This window comes from Equus caballus, chromosome 24 (genome assembly GCF_041296265.1).
Source record: "Equus caballus isolate H_3958 breed thoroughbred chromosome 24, TB-T2T, whole genome shotgun sequence".
Classification (NCBI taxonomy): Eukaryota; Metazoa; Chordata; class Mammalia; order Perissodactyla; family Equidae; genus Equus; species Equus caballus.
The window spans coordinates 37,669,024-37,688,687 of record NC_091707.1 but is presented as its reverse complement, the minus strand read 5'-3'; the positions used below and the strand labels follow the sequence as shown (position 1 = coordinate 37,688,687).

Sequence of the window (19,664 nt, the reverse complement as noted above, 5' to 3'; positions counted from 1 at the left end):
GATTTAAATTAGGATATAATTACTACCGATAATACTTGCAGTTAACTCCACTCATCTTCTTCTGGGGTACAGGCCTCCTGTAGGCTGTAACCAATTTAATATCTCACTGGAGAGCCTACCATTACTTTCAAGGCTTTAAAGTTGGTTCAGGCAAAGAGGCCAGGCTTCCTTTGGATAGTAAGAACAATTTAACCATCCCCTTCTACCAAGAGTGGAATTCACATGGATTATTAGAAGCAATTCAGCGCAAAACATAACAGTGAAAATTAAGCAAATAGACACAAAAGAAATAAAATATTTAATATTGTCTTCAAAATCATATAGTAGAAAATAAAATCAATTTCAGGGCCAAAGTGAGCTAGAGAGAAGGAAAGCAAATAACATCAACAAGGCATTCACGATATAAGGGCAGAAAGAAAAGTAAAAGCAAATAAAAAACAGCTGTTTTTGGAAAACAAAGAAATAAATCATTTTCATATAGACAAAATAATTTAAATTAAAAAAAAGCATACCATATTAATTTTTAGTCAACTTACATCAACAAATTGCCCGCATGTTTTTTGGCATGAAAGAAAAATTTACAAAAGAAAGTTGTGTAAGAATGCTCTTGGACAAATAGAATTGCCACATTCTTGTAACTTGCTTTTTTGTCGTCATTTCTTAAAAAACTTTTGAGCAAAATGTCTAATTTTTCAAATATAATAATTTACAACAGAGGATGATACAGGGAGGCAACAACACATACATCCACACCACATAACATGAAAAGAAAAAAAAAATCTGCACTTTAAGAAATTTTTACTTTGAGGGGCTTGGGAGGGCATCGATTTTGAATTTGAAATAATTCCGATTGCAATGACTTAAAAAATGGAAAGAAAAAAACCTGTTTACTTCTACAATTTGGCTTTTAAAAAAAAATCTATGAATCTAGAGGGTTTTGAACGAATTTCTGCATTATTATAGGTTCTCCGATATATATTTAATTTTTTAAAATTTTTTGTCTTTTGACAAGTTTTAGACTTTCTTTAATTTAAAGGGATGGATGACAGCACATAAATTTGAGCAATGCTAAGAAAGGAGGGGTAAGGGAAGGAAAGATGCAGAAAGGGTAGGGTCGTATCTATGAGTGTACTACACAAGAGATGAAGATGATGGGAGTAAATGTGTAAGTGAGTCGCCATGTCCATGTAAGGGCAGCACGGAGTGATCTAGCTGCATTAGAGCTTCTGGCTGTAAGGAAGGGATGGGCAATATACAAAAACAAATGAGCCTACACATGCCCATCTACAGAAATAAAGAACAGAACTCTAACACTGACAATCTCACACGCCCTAAGCTGCAACTTCTTCAACATGCAATTACTCCAAAAATCATTACAGTTTAATTAAAGATTTCCAAATAATAAAAACAGTTCAACTTTTTTCTACTCAAAATAGCCAAAATACATAAAATAATAATACTAATACTACTAATAATGATCGAAAGATTAAAAGCAAAAACAAGGAGACTAGATTTACGCATTCAAGTTGAACAACTTCATCGGCAGCCACACAGCCCCATCTAGAGCGAGGGGAGGGGGCGAGAGATCTGCAAAGCGTGGGGAGCCCACTTGCTGGGCTGCTAATTACTTCCCTATATAAAAATGGTACTGTCTGGATGATGTCATCCATCTTCCCCAGACCACCCAGGGTGCACGTGATTCTCAGCGAGACTGGGCTAATTTGAAAGATGTGGATGTGGGGATTCTGCAGCTGAAGTTGTTCCACATTTAAAGAGGGAGTGGGGGAAAATTGCAGAAAACAATTCATAACTTTTTTTTCCTCATAATTTTGGATAAAACCAAATCTAAAGATAAAGATCTAGCAATTAAAAAGAAACACATTGATATATATATATAGATAGATAGATATAATACAAAAAGCACTTAATTCCCAAACAAGAAGGGAGAAAAGAACAAAAAAAAAATTCAAAGAAAAAAGTATTTCACACACTTTCAGAGATGAACAACCAGATGCACACGCTGAGGAGGCACAGACAGAGCATTCAGGGGACACTTTTTTTGCTTTGCATTTTCTAATTTATTCATTCCCCTTTTGGTGATAGCCAAAATTAAAAACAAATTTTGCATTTTCTTTAAGAACAAAATTTGCATTTTCTTTAAAAAAAATGTGTTTTTTTGGTTTTGGTTTTGCTTCTTTAAAAAAAATAAAAAGGGCGTGCAGTCTGGATGTACGTCATAAGTACATTTAGAAGAGAAAAAAGTGGCTAAGACTGACAAATGGGTTATCGTCTATCATCCTTTAACTGTAGGAATGTTACTCAAGTTAATACATGCTTAAAGTAAGTTGCATTTAGGGAAAATAGAAAAACAGAACAGCAAGCTAGGAGTGGGGAGAGGTCAGCAAGACAAAACCGATTTGGGGGGGGGAGGAAGGTGCTGGATTTAATTTCATGCCTTTCCAGTAGGGGCAAAGGGCATCCCAAGGCTTCTTGCCAATTACAAGTAGGAAAGCACGTGCATGTGAATGTGTCTGCATGTTGGGGCTAAGGTAGAGTCTGTACTGTCAGGAATTGAGGTAAAAATATACATGGGTTCATGGGTTCTACTCTAGGAAACTTATCCCACATTTATTCATAGCCTTAGAAGGCATATTTTGTAAGGCATAGAGGAATTATAATTAACACTGCCCCATGTAAGTGTTCTAGGGTTTTGCCAAATTGACAGGGCCCCATGGGTGACAAGAGAGTGTTAATAAAATGAGACTGATAAACGGAGGAACTTTTTAAATAGTAATAGGGGCAAAACCCCTCTCTACTCCAAAAAGCACGGTGGCACAGTGTCAGTATCTGTAAACTTCAGGGTAGTCAAGAAGTGAGAACGGTTTATTTGAGGCACATTGGGGAAAAGTGTGCCAGTCTTTGAGAGACCACGTGGGAAAGAAAATGTTCCATTCAATCTACATTGAAAAAAGTAGAAGAGAGGGAAAGTGACTGTGTGTGTGTGTGTCTGTGTATGTGGATGGAGGGGAGGATAGTGTAGAAGGGACATTCAGAAGGAGTATTTAGAAATGGCCTCAGCCTCTACTGGAAGAGATCACGAGAGTTATATTCAATACCATAACCCTGCGAGAACGTTAATGTTCAACCAAGGACTGGGAAACCCGGTAGGCGAACCACAAAGGCAAGACACTTGAGAGCACCTGGTTCTGGCAGTCAATTCGAGCCACTCCTAAGAACTATTTTGGTTGACTTTGACAAATTATGAGGGTAAGACTTTTGCCCTCTATGGGACGCCCCTTTTATTATTTTATTTTAAAATAATTACAATAACGTGTCCCCATGGGTCAGTCCGTACCAAGATTTTTAGTCTCTGGTTTAATAATGTTAATCATTATTCTAGGAACTTCACAAAGGGCAGCTGGGAGGTTTTAGGAGGAGGAAAAAAATCCCCGTAATATAGGAAGAGAAAAACCCTTGTTGCCACTGAGGTGTTTTTTTTTTTGAATAATTATGCTTTTAATATTGAATTTTATTATATGAGAAGACCCTATAAATGCTCATATGGTCTCACAAGGCATGAAATGACTTCTTTAGAACAAAGTTAGTTTTGATAATACTCATATGGGCTATTTTTTGTTTCATAGGCAATTTTTTAAAGTAGGAAACATAACCTGTCTAAGTGTGAGATTTCAAGAATAAGATATTTATCCAGTGCATACATAGTCCTGGATAATGAGAGGCGTTTTGAGGAAGACGTATCAGCAATTTGGGCTCCTAAGGTTTCCACTGAGCAATTTACCTATTTCAAAATTGCTTGTTTTAAAACTCACACAAGTAGGACACCACTCACATTCTGGAAATCACTGGTTTAAACAATTGAATACACCAAAATTTATGGTTGTCACTTTACAAATAAAATAATATGTATTTTTTAACTCATGGAAGCCATAGTTACAAATGAAGCCAACACAGACTAAATATATCACATATACATTTTTCTAATATAAGTCAACCATCAGTTAACATACACAAAGCTTGTTTGGTTTCTAATGTAAGCTACAAAATAATATTGCAAGTAGCACATAATCATGTCACAGCTTCATTTTGTTCTTTCTTGAGCTATCCACATTCGGTTTTCATTATCAATAACTGATTGGTTCTATATCTATACCTCTACTGTGTTTTAAGAATGTTTTGGCGTTATTGAGAACAAACAATACGATAATTTGACTTGAAACAGCAATTTTGATGTGACCATTTTTGTTCCACTATGTCCAAATAAGCCTATCTAAATGTAAAATCAAACTTTTAGAAACGTCAATGCAATAAGGTAGAATTACTGTGGTCAGAATGCATCTTAGAGAGTGCACTTGTTTCAAAGAAATAAGTTTCTAAACTGCTTGGAATTGTGCTTCAGTGGGTCCTGCTTGCTAAAGGGCATTGCCTTCAAGTGTACAGGTGAGGTCCAAGAGGAGGGCCCAAATGATTTACTTGGCTTAACATTAAATATTTTAAATTTCTGAGGGAAAATACTGAAGAGAGGAAGGAAGAGGAAAACTTCTTGGGAGTCTGAGTGCAATACCAGGAAAAGACTTTAAAAATTACTACCATGGAGGGCTCAGAAAGGAGTTTGGAGAACAGATGCCTAAGGAGGATTTTCAAGATTTTCGTACCAGATGTGTTAGGTACACCTCTTCATCCGTCCCCCTGTGAAATATACATAAACATTCCATTTAGTGTTATTTGACGTGTCCATGGGTCCATGGGATGAAGGGAGGGATTCTTCTGGAAAAATCAGTGGCTCAGTTCTGAATCACAGTTTGGCTTAGAATAAAAATGGGGACTCTGTGTATGGATGTGGACTCCTAGGATGTGAGGATGGCTGTCATCTGTGTTACAAAATGAGCCCAGCATCTGCTCTGACTTCTCACAATCTCTTCCTCAGACGTGGGTGATGCTCAGAGAAGGGATGAAGAAGCCTGCTTCCTACATGGTATTTGTTTCTAAACAAGAAGTTTAACATTTTCTTTTTAATGCTGAACAAAAATGCTCCAAGTAAAGAGTTCATGAACTAGCTGTTCCCAAATTCAGTTTCTACGCATAATTATAGTAGACAGGAGAGAGAGAAAAACTAAACCTCCAAGATGGAAGAGAGAGCCAAGGATGCCATCAAGCCCAATACTTAGAACTGAATTTCTGTATTAATTGTCTGCTTGCCCAATTTAGAGTAATTTTTCATACTTAAGAAGATAGCTAAGAATGAATAAAACATTACAAAGGGTAGTATCACATTTTCAAAACTGGTTAGATAGACTGTTTAGATATGGAAGGACCTTAAATTAATGACTTATTTGCCTGTAATCACATAACCCTTAACTTGCCTGTAATTCTGTCTCACAATCTTCATTCTTCTTTGTGAACCTTGTGTATCCTATATAAATTTCTACTGACTCCAACGCTCCATTGCGCTTAATTTGTTTTCTTCTCTGTCTCAATTAGACTGTAAGAACTTTGGGACAAGGATAAAATCTTTTTTTGTGTGTGTGAGAAAGATTGGCCCTGAGCTAACCTCTGTGCCAATCTTCCTCTGTCAAGCCACCACAGTGTGGCTCACAAGGTGGTCCAAACCTTGGACTGGCACCTGGGAACCCTGGGCAGCAGAAACGGAGTGTACCAACTTAACCACTATGCCACTACGCCGGCCCCAAGGATAAAATCATTTTATCTTTATTTTTCTTACCAACTAGAACAGTAATAATCATTCAAACATTTATTGAATGAACTAATGAATGAGTAAATGAATTAATATAGTTAATTATTCACTTTTTCTACTCCCACACTAGCCTATCAGTTCCATAAAAGCATTAAAACCATGCATAACCACAATGACTTGCCTTGTGCCTAAACCCTAGTACATAGGATAGAGATTTTAGAGTTCAGAGACCTAAGTTCTAGTCTTAGTTGAACTGCCATCTGTACTAGCTGCTTAGGACATTGAAAAAATCAGTTAACCTCCCTGAGTTTGATTCCTCATGTGTAATATGGAGATTATAATGTCTGGTGCATTAACCTATGTCATGAGGTAAGTTTGCACGACTAATGAGATATTGAATGTGAAATTGCTTACAAATTCTAAAGGATTTTTCAAATGTTTGTTACTATTGTTTTCAAAGCAGACACCATAGCATCAGCTGTACAGTGAGGGTTTCATATTTAACAGGGGAGGCTGAGTCCCAGACAATTGAGGTCAGTGCTACTCCAAGTGGGATTCTTGAAGCATCTGCTTCAACACCAAACAAACTAGAATAACCTCAATCCAAAGCCTTAACACAAATAACCACTATTATACTTCTTTTGAACCCCTATCCCCACCCCTCCAATAATGCTAAGTTCCTAAAGCTTGATTACTTCCTCTTTTAATGGTGAACTTTTGTTATTTCTGCATGTAATTTTATAATTACCTTATTTCACAATTCTTGTGGGTTAGAATCGAGCTCTGAAGAGGTTTTATTTAGATATATTTCCATCAGAAGATATCCATTTCATAGCAGGAGTTTCGATGAGTCCTCTCTCAAACCACTTGACTTGAGACAAGTCACTTATTCCTCACCCCAACCCCTGGAGACTCAGGTTCCTCATTTATAAAATCATCAAGATTTTGGTCCTCTCTAACTCACAAATTTATGAATGTCATAAGGAAAACTACTTTGGAACAGTGAAATATTTAACTCAAATGCAAGGTGTTATTTGCTGAATTCTATGAGTTCAGCACTACTTTGTCCTACTAAAGAGACCAAAGGGTATGGTGACAAGAAGGGAAATCTCATTAAATCCTTTGGAAACACATATCCCAGTAGACAGAACTGTGGGGTGAGGATGTGAGAGACTGGACAGTCAAGGTGGCATTTTAGCTCCTTTCTCCCAAAAGTGTTAATACTGGTTAAGACACACAAAAGGAAAAACTCAATTAAGCAATTTCTAGGAATTAATATTCTTCTTTTCATTCTATTTTAATGCTAATCAGGTATTAGTGTAAGTAAACCTTTCTTCACTCAGGATATTATAAGCTCCTTGATGCACAAACTGAATCTTTCTGCTTATTTTGTGTTTTTTAATCTGTCTAGCATGGCACAGGGCACACCATAGGTCTCCAATGCATAGTTGTTGAATTTAACTACAAAAATAGAACAGCTTGCACCACTTGGATCTCTGTTTTGTGAAGTGGGTGGGATTCAAAAAGCTATCTTTGCTGGCACTAATTTCATTAATCAAGTGGGACTATCTTCATGAAGTGAAACAAAGAGAAAAAGCAGTGTAAATAGGGCTCAAAGCTCTGAACTTAGTAACTGCTTCCCTGTTCTTAGTCTTGCCTCTATGTGGAATTTTAACACTAATATATGCATATGAATAATGAATATATTCATTAATTGCAAACTATGAGGTCTTTGTAATACTATTAAAGTCCAAGCCATTAGATAATATAATATTTATTTTATCAACATAAATAGTCTTCTGTGTACCAGCCAGAAATGAAGGCTCTGTCTGAAATACTTTGTTCCTTTAGCTTGAATAACTTCCAACTTTCCTCTTCCTGTCCTGGCTTCTCATCTCTCCATCTCTTGGCTGGTCCCCGGCATGGCCTAGGCTGCCTGAATTTTCTGAGTGATACCATCTAGCCCCTTGGCTGTAAACTCCTATCGTCTACGTGACTCTGATTCCAAGTTCAAATCTCCTCTCAGAATTCCACTTTCCCATATCCAGCTGCCTACTCAGCATTTCACTTTGATATCTAAGAAGTGGCTCAAATTCAAAATGGCTAAAACAGAACTCTGGGTTTTACTCCCCTCTTAAATTTGTACCTCCCCTAAGATTTCCTTTCTCTTGGGTTTGACTCTGGTGTACAAGCCCCTAATTAGTCATCATACTAGAGCCTCTACCACAACTTAACCTATCAGGAAGTTCTGTTGACTCTACTTTGGCAACAAATTCCTCATGTGTCTGCTTTTCTCCATTGCCATTACCCATATCTTAGAGTCAGCCACCATAATTCTTTGCTTGGACTCTGCAGTAATCTTTCAATTGATCTCCTCACCTCCAATTTTGGATCCCTTTCCATAACGAAGCCAAAGTGATCTTTAAAAAGTGTACAGTATATAGATCAGATCAAGTCACTTTCTTGCTCAAAATCCTCAAAGGTAGAATTTTCCAAACCCAAATCCTGTACCCTGACCTACTGTGAAAGTCCCCTGTGGTCTGTCAGCTGCCTGTCCCTCCAATCTCATCTCTGACAGCTCCCCCGACAGCTCCTCCTGACCCAGGATGTTTCAGACTCTGGCATACCCTCTAGCTTCCCTTCCAGGAACACTCTTCTTGTTCTTTGCCTGGCTAGTTCCTTCTGGTTGTTCAGGTCTCCTATGATTTTACTCCTCAGAGAGGGCTCCCTGACTTCCCTAGTATGTAGCAACCTGCTCATTAACTGATCATCCCCTCATGATTCTCTGCAGCTATTTGCTAGCTGACTCTTGCCCATTTATTGATGGAATAAAAGCTCCATGAGAACAGAGACTTTGTTTTATCCTCCACTGTACTTACAGTGGTGCTGCACATGTAGGAAGAGCCCAGGAAATCACTTCCAAGTGAAGAAGTGATGCCCAAACAGCCTGAAAACACCTTGCACAGGGAGACCACTCCACTGTTCTCTTGCAGTCCTCCACAGCTCCAAGCATGATGCTTTTCCCACATGAGGTGCTGAGTAAATGTTTCGTAAACTAACTATTGAAGCATTGCATTCTCTACCCTGTTTTCTTTTATTTTACTCTTTTTTAAACCAGATGGGATTTCCCTGAGTTCTAGTTAGGAGTTGCAGTGTAAATTAGACCTTCTCATCCACAGCTGGCTTAAAAAGCCTTTCCCAAAATACATCACTATCTAACTCATTCTCTCTTTCATAAACTGGTGCTGGGATGTTTATTAAAAACTCAGGCTTTCCGCTGCAGTTGTGAAAGATAAAGATAAAATAAACAGAATATTCAGACCTACAGCTGCCAGACTTTGATGGCTGTCTTCAGGCGAGAGGAAGCAATGGGCCAAATGAATTATCAGTGGGAGGAATGGTGATCAGGATAGTGAAAATGTGCCTGGTTATCTTTGCCTGCTGTGGCCCTGCAGCCACTGACAGCAAAACCCAGCAGCAGTGGGACCTTTCTCCTGAACTGGTACCATGACACTTTATGATTGTGTTTATAGAGTAATGAAATATTCAAGAAGTTTTATTTTGCTTCTGTTTGCCACAGAACCTCATCTACTCTGTCATTATGACCAGAATTATAACCATTTTCTTTGTGCTGGTGTTTCTTTGGGTTGTAGCAGCTGGGCATTCCGACTTGTTGCCTCCTATCTCCAAGGCCCTTAAGTTCTCTAAGTCATCCATGGGAAATGGCTGAACCTGACAACACGATACAATAAAACTCACTATATCTTGAAAACACCCTATTTTTCCCCTAAAATGTATCTTGATTGCAAGGAATGTATGGTGTTCCGAAATCAATATCATCAAGGCATTTTTGTACTCAATAGAAATTAGTACTATGCAAACAAGATGAAAAGCTTGCCCAAGTCTCATGCACTTGACATCAAGATGGTGTACCGTGACTACATGGCTTTGACTGAGTTTGACCTGAACCTCGAGCAGCTGGTTTACCAGAGAGGCGAAGACTGCAGAGATGCCTGCACGTGCAAGATACATATCATGAGATTATTTTTAATTTTTATAAATTTTATAAACTCAACTACTATAGATTAGGGAAGGAGCTATGAGGAATTCCCTAGTTATTCCAAAAACTCAATGCATATGAGCCTCTAGATTAATAAAGATATATGCTTAAGGACAAATGCATATGATCAAATGGTTGACATAGTGATTTCCTTGCAAATATGAAGAAAGAGAAAGAAAATATAACATAATTATATAGTTAAAACACTAGTTAACCAGAAGCTTACATCTGGATGGAGATGTTCTTAAGGGTTATTGAGAACTTACTGTCTGCCAGACATTGTGTTGAGTGCTTGAGATATTTTATTTCACTTAATCATTACAATTACATCTTACACACCAGTCAACTTGGGCTGAAAGAAGTTAATGTGCCCAAAGGTATACAACTAGGAAGTTGAATAGCCATGACTGCACCCAATCCTATATGTTTTATGTTAAACCACAATGCTACCCTTAAACAGAATGCATTTTAATATTCAGTTCTCAGTGAGTATGGGAAATTACAAACAAGCTAATCTTTAGGTACAGAAATGACTTCCACTGGAGAACCTAGGATATCTATAGGTTTATTTCAAACTCTTATGCCTTTGAAATCATTGCACAATGATGTATTTGAGGAGCTCTGAGGGGTTTTTTGCACAATCTCAGATTACCTAAGCCAGATCTACTAAATCAGTCTCTGCTGGGGGAGTGAGGACAGGATGGCAGGCAATGTCTGGGTCTCTGCATTTTTAAAAAGTTCTCCAAGGGGTTCTTATGCAAAATCAAGTTGAACTTATAGTCAAAAGACCTGCACTAAATCTCAGCTGTGATCCACCTTCTGTGACTTTGAATAAGCAATAAGCTCTCTTGTTTGTAAGGAGATAAACTTCACTGGATGTTGAATTAATTGAAGGAGATAGTAGATGTGCAAGCATTTTGTAAAACACATACATACTTACATACATATGTACATACTTTCAGAATTGTTATAAGAGTAATACAGTTGTCCCCCCTTATCCATGGGGGATATGTTTCAAGACCCCCAGTGGGTGCCTGAAACGACAGATAGTACCAAATCCTATATGTGTATACTATGTTTTTTCCTATACATACCTGTGATAAAGTTTAATTTATAAATTAGACACAGTAAGATATTAACAACAATAACTAATAGTAAAATATAACAATTATAGCAATATGCTGTAATAAAAGTTATGTGAATGTGGTTTATCTCTCTCTCTAAAAATGTCTTATTGTGATGTTGTGGGATGATAAGATGCCTACGTGATGAGATGAAGTGAGATGGAGGACCAGGCACTGTGCCATAGTGTTAGGCTACTATTGACCTCTTGAGGATAAATCAGAAGGAGGATCATCTGCTTCTGGACCGTGGTTGACGGCAGGTAACTGAAACCACTGAAAGTGAAATTGCAGATAACAGGGGACTACTGTAATATCTTACTGACATGTCAAAATCTACCTAATAGTTTCCACTACAGGGATCTTAGGACCATACAATAAATACTTTTGGATATTCTACCTATTCTAAAAGTAGAATGGTGGAAGCTTCAGTTATCTAGTAAGTACCTATCAAAATAGGTTAAATGATTTGAATTCTTTGCTATTTTCTTGAATGGCTAAATTATAAGTGCTCTCTAAATATCTCTGTCCCATATCATTTTATTTCATACCATATACTAATCAACCATTGACTCCATACAAAAGTTTTTCAAAAGCACCATAAACCAATTATTGGAGAAGATCATCACATTGTTCTTTTTCATGCCATATTATTTCATTCTACATTTTAACCCCAAACTGGTAGGCTCCACTAATTGTTCTAAAGCATTAAGAAAAATGGCTCCCTCTGTATTCATTGAACAGGCACAGATGCTACTAACCAAGTCTCAGGCAGGCCAGAGGACACAAGAATTAGCTTCCTACTGTGTTTTTTCAGAACCACAGAGCCTATGGTGTCTATTAGAGCGACATAGTGTTAGGATGAAGACAAGACACTAGCATGGCTGCAGATTCGTGCTACAAGGTGAGAAAGAGTTATAGGCAGCTTTGAAAACAGAAGTGTCCATGGCCATCTGGTCACTTGTAATATCTCCTTGGCCAGACTACGTCATCTTTTTCCAGTGTGGTCTCCAGTAGTATTTCTCCATGGTAATAGTAAACAGATCTTGATAGATTTTGCTTGTGCTGTTTTAGAAGGATGTTACTTGATTTTTAAGTTTTCACACTACATGTGATGACCATATGAGGTTTTTATTAGTAAAAAAGATTTGAGAAACACTAAAGGTTTTATTTTTAGCCATTGTGCCACTTTTAATTAAGAAAGTCAGCATGATGAAACCCTGAAACCCACTTACAATCTTTATCTATCTTTATACAGAAGTTTAATGTGCTCGCATGCAGTGACTCCGTTAGAATGTTTGCTCGTTAATTTTATTCCTGTTTCATAGTACTAATCTATAGTGATGTTTCCCCCAATGCTATTAACCAAAAGGTCATATTTGTTTTTTCAAATAGATGGATACTACTGAAAGCTGAGACAAAACTCAGTAAGTGCTAAGTATTGTCTTTGCAAAATCTCATGGCCTAGGGCCAGGCTTGCTTGCGTCCCTCTTCTTAAAAAAAATAAGGCTGATTGTTTTTTATTATATGTTATTGAGTTATTCAGTACAAAATATCTTAGCTCTCACGTAAACCACTCACTAGGAAAATCCTTGCTCTCTTGGAATATGATGGAGAATTTTTGATAGGTGCAGGTCATCACTATTCTCTCCCACTTTAAAGGACAAATAGGCAAGGCCACTAAGCAAATTGAGGATTGACGTATACATTAGGTTAAGGACTAGGGCTAGAGCAGTAGCATGAAAACTTAGAGAAATCATTCTGTCCTTATCATACCAGTTTTGTTTTTGTTTTGTTTTTCAGCTCAACTCAAATTTTCCTTGCAGATAAGAGTGAGTATCTTATTTCCTTGAAAATATTATTTAGCAAGAAACAAGACAACATACTCTTTTGGCACATGCATCTGTCTGCTTGAAAGTTAGGGCTGCTTCATCATCAACTCCAAGGGATACAGTTTCTATTATAGTCCATGTAAATGATGTCTCCCGGAGTTGAGCAATGCAAGGCCGTACAACCATATGCAACAACCCTGGCTCAGGTTACCTCTCTACTTATGGAAAGCATCTGTAACTACTCTGAACAAGTCCTATTTATTCTGGGTTTTCTCCCTTTCAGTTTTGTTGAGGATAGCCAGGATTTTGGCCATGACAGTAATACAAAGTGAACAATTGTTCTTGGTCACTGCTGCTTAAGGTTGTGGGCAGTGTTGACCAGATGGGTAAAGACAGTGAGAGAGGAGTTACAGGAATGTGGCCTAAGCATGTGAAAAGTACCAAATACATAATTATTGAAAAATAAAAAGGCACTTCCCAACATACCCTATGGGTCTGGCTATTGGGCTCAAATCAAGACTGAAAGATACTGCATACAGAGCTTGATTGTTGGAAAATATCTGCGCATTTTAGCTTCTAAACAGCCTTCATATCTGAAGAGATTGATTAACCCACAGTACCTAAGACTCATTTCTTTGGTTTAGAAGGAAAGAATCTGAAAGCAAGGACTTAACTATGTAGAAGCCTCTAGAGAATAACTCTCTGATACTTTTACAGAAAGTGACATCAAAGAACCATTAATGGTGAGTGAAAAGAATAACTTCGTAAAGCAGTGACCTTCATTATTTGTGGCCCAAAGAATGAAGCCATGAAGGAGCAAGAAATGGGAATGTCTATTCAGTGTGTTTCCAGAGAAACCTGGGAGATAAGTAAAATCAGATGTTGCTGGGTCTTTTCCTACAAGTTATACATCCGACTAACAAGCAAAGCTTTCAGAAAGTAAGCTCTCCTGAGCTTCCTAGAGAAAATATAACACTAGGAAGCAAGACATGAAGGCAATCTTACTGGTTATGTAAACTCAAGTAAGTGACTTTAATTCTCTGTGCCTCATTTTATTGCCTGTAAAGTGCAAGAGTTAGATAAGATGACCTTTTGAAAGAATCAATGACTCAAGTAAGGTAACTCCTATTGCTGATGTAGCTCAAAACTGTTCCAACCTCAGTATTATTATTTCTCGAATATTTTGAATTGACTATACTGTTTATCTAACACTATGTTATTACATAATGAAAGTGTATGTTTTATGTTGCCTTTTCTCTTAAGAATGAAAAGTCAATTACATAACCACTTCACAACACTCTTTCCTTAGTGGGTCCTAGGAAGGGGTAATCTTTTCTGTGTTTCTTGCAGAGAGATGACAAAATCCTATAGGGTGCTAAGAGTATTATCTTGGGTACATGAGATCTTAAGCAGAGAAAGAGAGGAATCTAATAATCCAAGGATGAAAGATTGAAAGTTGATTTCACACTGTGCAGACTAGCCACTGAGAGGGCCCTATATGGAAATCAAGCAGCAATAGAATGAGAGACCAAAAACGACAACACAGGACCTAGTATATCAGAGATTTTTTTTAGGTGCTGAATAAACAATGGCAAATTTTCAATCTAGCAACTCCAGCTTGCAGAAGAAAGTGTTGGGCATGACTGACTTTTATTGCTTTGCAAAGCTCTGCACCTCTCTTTTGTACTGTGCTAATGTTCAGATATATGAAGTTCTCTGGAGCCTTCGATCCAAGGTGTTCTGAGATTGCATGGAAATAATTACTCATCTGTATTCTAAAGCTACAAGCAGCTCTTTCTCTGTTGGATAGCTCATATTATAATGGTGGCCAAATGAAAGAAAGCTACATAGATTTTGAAAAGCATAGTTAGGAAGCATCCCAGGTAGCTTTGTGTCATGTGGGCTAGTTTTATCTATTGTCCAGAACAGTGGATGGAACTTTCTCACAAGCCAGGCTTGACACTAGAAGCGCAACATTTCCTAGCTGAAGAAGGGCTCTTGGTTTTAACAACCTAAAAGTGCATCAGATATCAATTGGCAAGAGTTTCAATGAGAACCACTCAGGCCTGACTCTTTGGTCTGAATCATTGAATTGGTTGCTGCAAGAAAGCCAACTGGGAAGGGAGAGTGGGCAATGCTGGGCTAATAAAGCAATAGCCGTGGATCACATTTAGTGTCTTCTTTGCCATTTGCCAATGGGTTTCTTCCAGTGCTCAACAGAACCATTTCAATTCAAATTCTTTGAACTGTTGGGAGCATCCAGTCGAACTTTATTGAGAAGAACAACTTTGCATTTGTTCTGCTTTTCTCTATATAACATTAGAAAGAAATCTTACTACAAAGCATTTTACCCTAATGATGTAGAACTGTGGGAACTTGGAAATCAATTGCAGAGCACCAAGTTCTGATTGAATTTTACTATGTAGTTTTTAATAACTATCCACAGATAAGCTAGGCTATTTCACGCATGCCAGGATTTAAATTGCATCCTCCTAACAGTGGCCAAGTCTGATAGGGTGATGTTCCCTCACTGTCACTGTTAAATTTCTTGTGTAACTATTATGATCATCAACCACAAAACTTACGTACTCTGGCAGGGATGTGGTTTACTGTTGAAATCCTAACTACCTATGCTTACATCAAATCCCAAACCACTTTACTTATGAAGAAAAATATGAACCCCAGGGCAATGGCTGCATTCCAATTTGAACAATTATATCAGTTGCCACCAATTTCTTCCTTTCAATTCCTCAATTGTGTCACCTGGGATGCAGCAATTCAATTCATCCTACACACCACACTTCCACCCCCTAGAAGCCAAGGGGCTCCCCATGAGCAAGGGTAGCCATAAATCCTAGAAGAGAGACCTGAAGAATGTGCAAGGAGAAATTAAAATCAAAATCTTCAGATGCTGAATTTTTTCAAAGTTAAAAAAACTATTCTGAGAGTAATATTTTTATTCTTATGTGTCATTAAAAGAAAAAAAGTGTTATGATGCAGAGGAAAATATTTTTAAATAAAACAGTTCTGCAGCCTCACAGAGCCCAATGGGTGGCAACTGCATAGGGCAGGTTGTAAAGAGGGACCTAGTTTCCTATTTTGTCACCATGGTCACGGAACCAAAAAGAACATTCTTGCTTTTGAAAGGGACCCTACAAGGTGGTCTCAGTGTTCTGGGAAAGTTTCCGTGATTCCTTTTGTCCTCTGAAGAAGGCAGGGTATCAAAAGAGAAAAGTGCCAAAGGAAGATGCAGGGTATCTGAATCTGGCTGCCACAAGTCCATAAAGTGTGGCTGCGAATGAACACCAACTTTTCTAGTTTTGATTTTGACTTAGTCATTTTCAATTATTTAGTATTAATTTAGAATACTAATCCTGGCAAAATATTTAAGTCCCTTTTGTGTCATGTTGAGTGTTACAGTCTTTACTGGAACATAAACAAGTATAGACACGTGGCTATATTTTGAGTGATACGGAAATAGTGTTTTCATTAGTGACATTTCATGTAAAATTTTGCTGTGTCTTTAACTGTGAAGCTGAGCAGCAAATAATATATAGTTAAATGGTTGGCTCAAGAAATGGAGAGTTTAAGTGAACTGGGCCCTCCAGGAGGATCAGATGAGGCATCTTATCAAACGGACCCTGTGCTCGTTTAGCAGTTATACCAGCAGTACTTGGAAATCCTTTATCGGAAGAGAGAAAGGTGGCAGAGCTGGAAATAGGAAAATGAAGAAAATGGGCTCTGGGTGGAAGGCCACCATTTGTAATGCAGCTTGCTTGTCCAGTGGTACTTTAAATCTCAGTAGCAGTAAGAAATGTTGGATTTCTGCATTTTCTTTGTTATCTTCCTCAAGGGCTAAGAGTGTTTGTTAATATTATTGTAGGTGTGAGACAATTCCGTTTATCTAACTACCAACTCTCTGGATTTCAAGTCTGTCTATATAGTTGTTCTTATACAGTGGGCCTTCCATAACAAACACCCTGAGATTTTGTATGTACTATAACACACACATTCTTTCATGTATATTTCTTGGGAGGGCAGCCCGAGCTGTTTTCTTCTGCCTGTTTACATACAAGATGCTGTTACTTGGCAGATACATGTTAGAACGGTTGTTCCAGATTGCAAAGAGTTTTGTACACCTGGGTTATTTTCATTCCAAAAGGTCCAATTAAATAATATTGTGCTGCATTTGCATAATTATTCAATTTAGCTATATGACAGAGCTTCCAATCTGAATCTTTAAATTAAAAAAATCTGTGTGTATGTCAATTAAGAATTTTAAAATTATTGAGAGATCACCTGCTAATATATTGATAGAATAAATAGAGTAAGATTTAAGGAAGACTTTAGTGAAAATGAGCATTTAAGAGAAGATGAGACTTTAAGGGTGACCTCTCAACTTTCTTGGATAACAAACCCTATTGGAAATCTGGTGAAGACTGCATGTTCTTTCCCAATAAAAATGCTCTGTAAATAAAATTTTGTGAAGAAGTTCAGGAAACCTTGTCCATGGATCTCAAGCTAAAATTTGGAGAAATCCACGTTACAAAAATAAAGCAAGAAGTAATATCTGTAAAAATAACTTGTAAACTCTAGAGTTATACATACCTATGAGTCAACTGCACAATAAAAGCAACAAAAAAGTTTAATTCTCATTACTACTATAACTGATGTTGTAGTTTGGCTTGCTGGAATTTAATTCATTCTTTTACTATCTCTAGTTATCTGAGTTAATATAAAAGACCATTATTAAGAATCTAGTCTAAAATTTGCCTTCAGTGTAAAACATATTTTATTCTAATATAATGTAGTTAGATATTGTTAAGTTTGATATTCATCAGCTCTGGTAAAATGAGCCCAACCTCAGGTGCAAATCTAATAGAGCTGAATGTTAATTAATGTGATCCAAACAACTTATCATTTCAGGCTTGCTTCTATTAGGAAAGATGTGTTATGGCTGTACGCTAATAGAAAAGTCTATTAGTTGCATGGATTCCAATTTCCTTTATCTATATTAGTCACTGAATGGTAGGTTTCTTCTAAGATTAACATTTTTCATTGTTTCTCTTTATGTTTAGAGAATTGGTTTAAAACCATAAAATTATGGAGCAAGATTCGGTGGATGTATTTAATATATTTTAATCTGATAGTTTCATTTATAACTTTTAATCTAGGAGAATAAGTCCATTCTCCTCTCAAAATTCAATTTTGGTGTCCATATGTGCAATGTCAGATAGTATTTATATCAGACATGGAAGGCTATTTTATATTTTCATATATATTTGAGCCCTACACTAGTCCTGTGATGAATGGGGTAGATATTATTTACACCTTAAAGCAAGGATTCTCAAACTCATTATTATTGACATTTTGGGTTGGATAATTCTCTGTTGTGGGAGCTGGTCTGTGCACAATAGGATGTTTAGCAGGGTCCCTGGCCTCTACCTTCTAGATGCCAATAGTATCTCCCCAGTTGTGACAATCAAAAATGTTTCTAGAAATTTGGGCAAATGTCTCCTAGGGGCAAAATCATCCTCAGTTTAGAACCACTAGTTGCAAGGTAAAGAAACTACATTGCAAAGAATTCAAGGCATTGGCTCAAGGTCATGAAAACACTGAGTAACAGAGCCAGGGCTACAGCCCATGTCTCTGAAATCTAGTTCTTCCTTCCTGCCATGGTCCACAATGCAACTTAGGAGATACTCCATATTGTGATTCCTTTAGTGTTTCTGCTGAACCATGAACATGATTAACATAGATAATACCATAAAATCATTAATACACGTAGAGGGCAAGAGGTAACATATATGAAGGTGCTTGTTAAATTCTAAGGGATTATGAAAGTTTCACATAAGCATGTGCATGTTAGAGAGAGAGACAGAGAGAGAGAAGCCACTTTGAGATAACCATTTGGAGGAAATCACAGAAGACATTTAAAAAACCCAGAGCAAAGTAAGCTGGAAAGTAGAAAGTGGATCCACCGCTGATTTCAGGTCCCCAACTGCAGAACTGATCTAAAATAGTAGTTTAAGTATTTAATGCAATCTGTCTGCTGTTGGCATCGTTCCAGAACACTCTACTAGCTGTTGCAGTGGAATCTTGCCAGCAGCCAAATTATCAGTTTTTAGTCTCTGGCAAGAAGCAGGTACAAACAAGGAAAATTCATCCTCAATGTTTCTAAGAGCAGTGGAACTGTGCCTAACTGAAATAGCTTTATCTGCTAGACATATTAAGTGAAGCTGGAAAAAACCCATGTTTGGGAAGATAAAAACAAAACCAGACACAATGCCTAGGCCCTTAGAAACCTGGTGTCTAAGGAATCGGTGGATTCCTTAGTTCTCATGATTACATGAGGTTCCCAGACACATGGACAGAATGCACGGGACAATCCACATACCTTAATCTAACCAGAGGCAGAGCTTTCTCACCTTGTATATGTTGAACACCGTAGCCTGACCCAGCTCTGCATTAACATTCTGTACATGACCAGTTCTCATGGGAAAACCCTCACTCACTAGCTCTTGAATAAGGACAAGATTATGTAAAAGAGAAAAAAGTTGTGGAGCTAGGTCTGCAGTTCTATTACACTTCAGAGAAAGTAGTAAGTTTCTTCTCCCTTTGAACAAAATGACTCATCTAGTGAAAAAGCAAGCATTTTTCTTAAAATGCTCTCAACACTCCCAAATTCCTATTAAATCGAGACATTTCCCTCATTTTTCTTTTCCTCACAATTCCCTGGTGGTCTCTCTCTCTCTTTCTAATAGGACTGTGGCCCCTTAAAGCCCTCATATCAACACTTTCCTGAAATGGACTGGAACCTCCTAGGAGTTTATCTGTCAATTTCGTATTTGTGTCATCTAAAAAAAAAAGTGAGCTTGTTCAACTTCCTTCCCATTTCATCAATCAGTGTGAAGGAAATGAGAGAAAGAACTGAAAAT

The 19,664-nt window shown here is 37.4% G+C and overlaps 1 protein-coding gene across 42 annotated transcripts in view; it reads right to left on the bottom strand.

The window, feature by feature from the left end:
* The window catches only part of NRXN3 (neurexin 3), a 1,504,430-nt gene that overhangs the window by 7,282 nt on the left and 1,477,484 nt on the right, over positions 1–19,664 (bottom strand). For 6 of the 42 annotated variants that reach the window (XR_011432271.1, XR_011432272.1, XR_011432275.1 and 3 more), the window contains one exon: positions 537–1,230. The exons of the other annotated variants lie outside the window; for them this stretch is intronic. The gene's annotated coding sequence lies outside the window, so the exon portion shown is untranslated. The remainder of the gene's footprint in view (positions 1–536; positions 1,231–19,664) is intronic. 42 annotated transcript variants of the gene reach the window in all.